The 7,701-nt window shown below is 42.5% G+C and overlaps 1 non-coding gene across 1 annotated transcript; it reads left to right on the top strand.

Annotated features, from left to right (window-relative positions):
• The first annotated feature begins 1,137 nt into the window (after positions 1–1,137).
• TRNAA-AGC (transfer RNA alanine (anticodon AGC)) lies at positions 1,138–1,209 on the top strand. The gene has a single exon. It is a non-coding gene; the product is annotated as a tRNA-Ala (tRNA).
• Positions 1,210–7,701: the final 6,492 nt, after the last annotated feature.

Genomic DNA, 7,701 nt, shown 5'->3' with positions numbered 1-7,701 from the left:
GACCTTGAGAATGAAAGCCACATGCTAAGGAATGTGGAGCAGAAAGACAGAAGGAGGCTAGGCTCCTGATAACTGGTGGAGGTGCCAAATCAGTCCTGGGCTGCCTACCTCTGGCTTCTCATGGAAGGAGAGAAAAAGGAAACTGCTTTATTAAAGCTACTAACTTGGGTCTCTGTTACTGGCAACTAAATAAAATTCCTAGCTAATATCACTTTCTCGGAATGTTTTTTCTGAAACTCAGAATAGGTTCCTCCTTTTCTTCTCTCTCATAAAACCTGGTTCTTTTCCTTCATTGCCCTGGTTCCAATGAAAAGAAATATATCCTGCTTTGTTTAATTTGTCTTCTCCACTGGACTATCGGACATATGGACACGGCCACTGGCTGTAGTTAGGTAGGTTGTGCACTGCACAAATCCAGGGGGAACCATGTAAATAATAGTCTACGTGAATGGCACTTCCTAAAATTGTGCAGTGCACAGCCTGTGTGACTGTACATGGCAGCCCTCTCTACAAGGTCAAGAGGGACCTTGACCATGAGGTTTATCAGTGTATTCCTGGCACTTAGCATAATGTCTGGACCATGGTCAGTCCTCAGCAAATATTGATTGCAGGATGAATGGATGAACAGAAATGATGGATGCCCTGAGGTGGGTACTGAGGGCACGGATATGGACAAGGCATGGAAATGATGGTAGCAAGGCGTGGCCAGTGCTCTAGCCCAGGGGAAAACAGAGGAATCTGGGGCTCAGAGGGAGGTGGCCCCACTACTTGGGTAAGCTGGAGACTTTGTGGACAGAGGAGGCCTTTCTCTTATTTGGCCTCAGTTTTCTATCTGTAAAGTGGGGGCATTGTTGCAGGAAAGTAGTTTTGTTTAACCTTTGTTTTCTCTTTTATTTTATTTTACATCTTTGTTTGTCTTAAGTAGGCAATGCTTGCATGATAAAAGACACAAATAGTACAAAAGGCATAGGGAGAGAAGTAAATTTCCTTTCCCTCCTGACTCCCAGACTCTCCCCCTACACGCCCTCTGCACCCCCTTCCCCAAAACTAGCTATCACTGCAATGAGTTTTTTTTGAGGGAGTAAATTTCTTTTTTATTTCATGAAGGTATTTTAGAAAAAGGGCATCACACAGGCTGGGGATGTAGGTCTGTGGTAGAGCGCATGCTTAGCATGCATGAGGTCCTGGGTTCCATCCCCAGCATCTCCATTCTGTTGCATCCTTTGCTCAGAAACATCTTTTTCTACCTTCGTCACAGCCCATTCCTGTAGAATCTGAAATTAATCATCTTGCTAAGTACTTGTATTTTGTTTCAGTTATACTTGTAACCCTTCTGTTTTATTTTTATTTTTTTGAGGTATAATTGACGTATAACATTATATTAGTTTCAGGTGTACAACATAATGATTGGATATTTGTATATATCGTGAAATGATGACCACAATAAGTCTAGTTAACATCTGTCACCATACATACTTACAAAATTTTTTTTTCTTATGAGAATTTTTAAGATTTACTCTCTTAGCAACTTTCAGATATGCAATACAGTATTGTTAACTGTTGTCACCGTGCTGTACATGACATCCCCAGGACTTAATTATTTTATAACTGGAAGTTTGTACCTTTTGACCCCCTTCACCCATTTTGCCTACCTCCCCCACCCCCTGCCTCTGACAACCACCAATCTGTTCTCTGTATCTATGAGCTTGTTTTCTTTTTGATTCCACATATATGTGAGATCATACAGTGTTTGCCTTTCTCTGTCTGACTTATGTCACTTAGCATAATGCCCTCCTGTCCTCAGAGTCCATCCATGTTGTTGCAAATGGCAAGATTTCCTAATTTTTTTATGGCTGAAAAATACTCCATTGTGTAAATGTGATGTATATCACATTTTCTTAATCCACTCATCCATCAATGGACACTTAGGTTGTTTCTATATCTTGGCTATTGTAAATAATGCTGCAATGAACATGGGGTTGCAGATATCTTTTTGAGTTAGTGTTTTTATTTTCTTTGGATAAATGCCCAGAAATGGAATAGCTGGATCATATGGTAGTTCTATTTTTAATTTTTTGAGGAACCTCCATACCATTTTCCACAGTGGCTGTACCAATTCACATTCCCACCAACAGTGCACAAGCGTTCCCTTTTCTCCGCATCCTCACCAACACTTGTTATCTCTTGTCTTTTTGCTAATAGCCATTCTAACAGGTGTGGGGTGACGTCTCAGTGTGGTTTTGATTTGCATTTTCCCGATGATTATTGGTGTTGAGCATCTTTTCCTGTACCTGTTGGCTATCTATCTGTATGTCTTCTTTGAAAAATGTCTATTCAGATCCTCTGCTCTGTAACCAGTTTTTGTGTGTGTATCTTCCCAGAGTTATCTGTATAATACAAGTATACATATGCTATATATGTGTGTACTGAATTTGAAGATCTTTAAAACAGAAATTTATTCCTTTAGAATAGTTATTTATTTTAAATCTAAAATATGAGTTGAGGAAATAATGATTATTAGTGATTATTAAATGATCATTACTGAAAATAATTTTGTCATTAATCGCACACTGTTTCACACCTTTTAACTTTTTTTCATTTAATAAAATGTCTTGGGATCGTTTCATTTTTCTGACCCCTTCCTTTATTTAAATAGTTGTCTGGTAGAGTATCCCACTGTATGGCTGTACTGTAATTGATTTAACTGGCCTCCTGTTGGGAAATGGGTTATTTCTAATCTTTTGCTGCTACAGACAGTGCTGCAAATGAATATCCGTACTTCAGTCTTTTCACACATGTGCAAATGTTTCAGTTGGTTAGATTCCTAGGGGTGGAATTGATGGCTCAAAGATGAAGAACGCTTGTAACTTTCATAGAAGCTGCCTGCATGGGGCTGTTCCAATTTGCCGTCTCGCCAGCCTGTTCCCCCATCACCTCATCCGTGTATTACCAAACTTCTAGATGGGTTGTTTTATTAGATTTTCTTTTTATGAATGCAGTGATCAGCTTTTCCTATGTTTAAGAATCATTTGTATTTCCCGATCTGTCAACTCTCTGTTCATCTCCTCTGCCCGTTTTCTATTGGATCGGATTCCTGGTCTTTTCATTATCCATCTGCAGAAGCACTTGATAAACCAGGGGGATTAGTTCTTTGTCTATGATTATCAAACTTCTGATCTTCGCCCATCTGATAGGTGTAAAATAGTATCGCGTTGTGGGGTCCCTGTCTCTGGGTGAGGCTGAGCACCTGTGTCTGGAATCCACTGGCATTTTCGTCTGTGAGCTCTGTTCAGGCTCTGTGTATACAGCAGTGGTTCTTAACCGGGGCTGTGCATGAGGACCACCTGGTGGGACACCTTTGAAGTACATGAACGGGGGCCCCCAGCCTGGGGGTGTTCGTGCGGCAGGTCAGGACACTTCTAAAGAGTGCCCTGGCTGATTCGGATGTGCTGCCTCAGTCCTGCCCAGGGGCGTCGATGATCCAGGGGCCCTTTCTGCTCCGTACAGCTGTGGAGTAGATATACAGCAGTGGCAGGGAGCAGGAGCATTGTGCAAGGAGGGAATCGGTAACCCTCCTGGCTGTGGGGTCCAGCAGGGCTTGCAGATGGGGCAGCTCAGGGGCTGACGCGGCTCAGCTCTCGTTGCCGTGGCAGTCGGTCCACACAGGGGCACTTGGTTTGGGAATCGGCGCCCCTGTGCGCCTGCTCTGGGGTCCAGGACCTGATGGGGCGTGGGGTTGACAGACAGCTGGATCTTCAGAGATGCACAGAGGTCTTGGAGGACCACGGCCACAAATGCTATGAAGGAAAATGTCCCTCTACTCCCCCTTCTCTTTCTCTTTGGGGGAATTCAATTCCCTCATTTTATTTTAGAAGAAGCAGCCAAGAAGAGGAAAGTTTAGGAAACTTAAAATCCCAATAGTACCGTTTTGTCTTCAGGGCAAAGCTTGAAACAAAGAGTCTGCACAGAAACGTTGAAGGAAATTAAGTCAGGGAGGACAAGATTAGAGAGGGGAATTTAGAAGGTGGAATGAGACCTATTCTGTATCGCTTTGTGCTGTTTGATTTAAAATTGCTTTGATGTATTGAATACAGACAAAGTAATATTTATAACAATACGAGTACAGATCTAACGTTACCATTACTGTGTGGACTCCCCAGGGGTACGGCTAGTATTTTACATCCAGGGTAGATTATTTTTTATGTTTTTTTTTTTAGCTTTTTCATTAGCTTAGGTTTTTTTTTTTTAAAAATTGAGGTATAGGGGCGGGCCCGGTGGCGCAAGCGGTTAAGTGCGCGCTCTGCTGCGGCACCCCGGGGTTCACCGGTTCGGATCCCGGGCGTGCACCGACGCACTGCTTGTCAAGCCACGCTGTGGCGGCATCCCATATAAAGTAGAGGAAGATGGGTATGGATGTTAGCCCAAGGCCAATCTTCCTCACCAAAAAAAAAAATTGAGGTATAGATTATTTTTTAATACCTCCCTTCTTTATACAACAAAACTCTTTTCAATAAGGATCATTTAAAGTTCAGTAATAACCATTATTTTCTTGATTCATACTTAGATTTAAAATAAACAATTTAAAAAGAAATATGAATTTCTATTTTAAACATGTTATTCAAGTTCAAGAAAATATTTAATATATGAATCAAAATTTGGAACTATCCCCCAAATTTACGCCTTATAGTTCATACCTTTTCACCATTTAAAACTTTAAACATGAATAAAAACTCCAAGTGGTCAAATAGAATGACAGAAGCAATGAAACTCAAGTTCTTTTCCTTTAGATGGCTGTGCTATCATTGTTCATTTCCAATGTACTGTTTAAACACAGGAATATGTAATGTCACAGAGGTCAGAGATATGAATTGTACCCAAAACAGACCCAAACAAATTGAAACTGTCACAACTTACAATTGAAAATGAGTGGCTGTCACTGAATTTGCTGTGTCTGTCAGGGGCTGGCTGTGTAACTAGTTCTCCAAATTAGCTGTCATGTAGAACACAATGTTTATTAAAGATTCTATCTGTCAGGGACCACACAGGAGACACAAACCAAACCAGTAATTTGAATAGAGAAAATTTTATAAAGAATTATTAACTAGTAGAAGGGATTAACTACAAAGAGAGGTAAAGAAAATTCTAAACAATTTGGGGATAGCTGATGTAGGAAGCAGTTATATCCTAGGGCTGAGAGAGAGTACTCAGTGTATTAGTTTTCTATTGCTGGGTAACAGATCAGCACAAATTTACCAGTTTACACCAAAACCTATTTAAGTGCTATGGAAAAGTCTGGTGGCTCCTCAAAAAGTTAAACATAGATTACCATATGATCCAAAAATTCTCCTTCTGGATATATATACAAAATAATTGAAAATAGGGACTTCGAGAGAGATTTGTACGCCTGTGTTCATAGCAGCTTTATTCTCAATGGCCAAACGGTGGAAGCAACCCAAGTGTCCATGGATGAATGAATGGCTACACGAAATGTGGTATATTGATGCAATGGAATATTCTTCAGCCTTAAAAAAGAAGGAAATTCTGACACATGACACAACATAGATCAACCTTGAAAACACACTAAGTGGAATAAGCTAGTCACAGAAGGACAAATACATATAAGTGATCCCACTTATATGAGGTACCTAGAATAGTCAAATTCATAGAGACAGAAGGTAGAATACTGGTTGTCAGCAGCTGGGGGGAAGGAGGCATGGGGATTTATTATTTAATGGGTACAGAGTTTCAGTTTGGCATGGGGAAAGGGTTCTGGGGGTGATGGTTGTGCAACAATGTGAATGAGCTTAATGCCACTGAACTGTACACTTGAAAATGGTTAAAATGGTACATTTTATGTTAAGTGTATTTTGCCACAATAAATAATATTAAGAACCCGCCCCCCCACTATTTGTTAGCTCACAGTTCTGTAGGTTAGCAGTTCTTTGCTCAGAGTATGACAAGACTGAAATCTTGTCATACTTGAAAGGTGTCAGCGGGACTGAGTTCTCACATGGAGGCTCTGGGGGAAAATCTGCTCATTCTTGTTGTCGGCAGAGTTCAGTTCCTTGAGGTTGCAGGACTGAGGTCTTCATTTCCAGCTGGCTGTCAGCTGGGGGCCGCCCTTAACTCCTAGCTGCCACCCACTTCCCTTGCCACGTACCCCTCCATCTTCAAGCCAGCAATGTCACATCAAATCCTTCTGTGCCTCGAATCTTCACCTTTTCCTATCTCTGCCCTCTAGACCAGACTTAAAGGGCTCATGGATTGGGTCGGGCCCACCCAGATCGTCTCCATTTCTTCAAGTCCACCGGGCCATATGACATCATCTAATCAAGCATCAGAATTCATCCTGTTCTCAGTGCTGGGGATTATACAGGGCGTGTACACCAGGGGGCATCTTAGAATTCCTCCTGGCACACTGAGGAAGGAACAGACTGGAAGATGCGGCCTCCCCAAGGCTGAGGCTTAACCTCGTGGGAGAGGACGGGCTGTGGTTCCCCGCATCGTGGCCCAGTTCACTGAAGCAGCGCAGGCCCGGGCTGGTGAGCAGGAAGCAATCCTTTGGGATGTCGGTCAAACTCACTAGGAAGCCCCTCATTGGGGTGCTCGTGAAACTCGAGCCATGCCGCAGGAGCAAGAAAAAAAGCGTTGGAACCAGCGCCTCTCCAGCCCCCTCTACTGACAGCCTAACTTTATGCCAGCTGGCAAAGGAGAAATATTTCCAGGGTCCAGCTCCCAAATCTCAAAGCACATCAGAGAAGGATAGATTTGGAGCTGGGAGGCAAAAAATTGATAACTGGCACAAAGGACCAGCAATAAAATGTGAAAATTGGAAGTTTACATATACACCTATATATGTATGCATCTGTCTGTGTATATATATCTTTATCTCTGATAATTGCAGCCGTGTTTAGAACTTCAACCACAAAGGCTTTTTTTAGGGGAGGAGTATTGTATCACTGACACTGTCTAGAACTGCTGGCACTTGGTGAAAGTAAAAAACAGACCGGCTGATTTTTAGCTTGTTTTATCTTTTCAAAATTCTCTACAACGACGAACCCCCTATTCCCTGTGCCCAGGGTGGATGGCGCTGTCCCTCCCTGACCCTATCCCCTTCTCGCTTCCCTCAGAAGCCACCACTACTGTGAATTTTGCGTTTATCATTCTGTTGCTTTTCTTTGGTTTTGCCTAATCCGTTGCAGCTGTAAACAATGTATTGTTTTTCTTTTTTTTTTTAAAGATTTTATTTATTTATTTTTTTCCCCCCAAAGCCCCAGTAGATAGTTGTATGTCATAGCTGCACATCCTTCTAGTTGCTGTATGTGGGATGCGGCCTCAGCATGGCCCGAGAAGCGGTGCGTCAGTGCATGCCTGGGATCCGAACCCCGGGCGGCCAGCAGCAGAGCGTGCGCACTTAACCGTTAAGCCACAGGGCCGGCCCAACAATGTATTGTTTAGTTGTGTGGATTTCTGAATTTATGTCAGTGGACTCTGTGATTTCTTTGCAAACGTGCTTTTCCATTTTACACTGTAGCACATTCACATGTGAGCATGGCTCTGAGTTGAACTTGGCATTTTGGGCCATCGCCTCACCATTCCCCATCGTTTGCTCTTGGAGTCATCCTTGATTTCTCCCTCACTGAGGTGGACACCTGTTGTTTTGACCTCTCCACCGTCCCCCATTCTGAGAATATATCCTCC

The sequence above is a fragment of the Diceros bicornis genome, chromosome 26 (genome assembly GCF_020826845.1).
Source record: "Diceros bicornis minor isolate mBicDic1 chromosome 26, mDicBic1.mat.cur, whole genome shotgun sequence".
NCBI classification, from domain to species: domain Eukaryota; kingdom Metazoa; phylum Chordata; class Mammalia; order Perissodactyla; family Rhinocerotidae; genus Diceros; species Diceros bicornis.
This window is presented reverse-complemented; position numbering and strand designations above follow the sequence as displayed.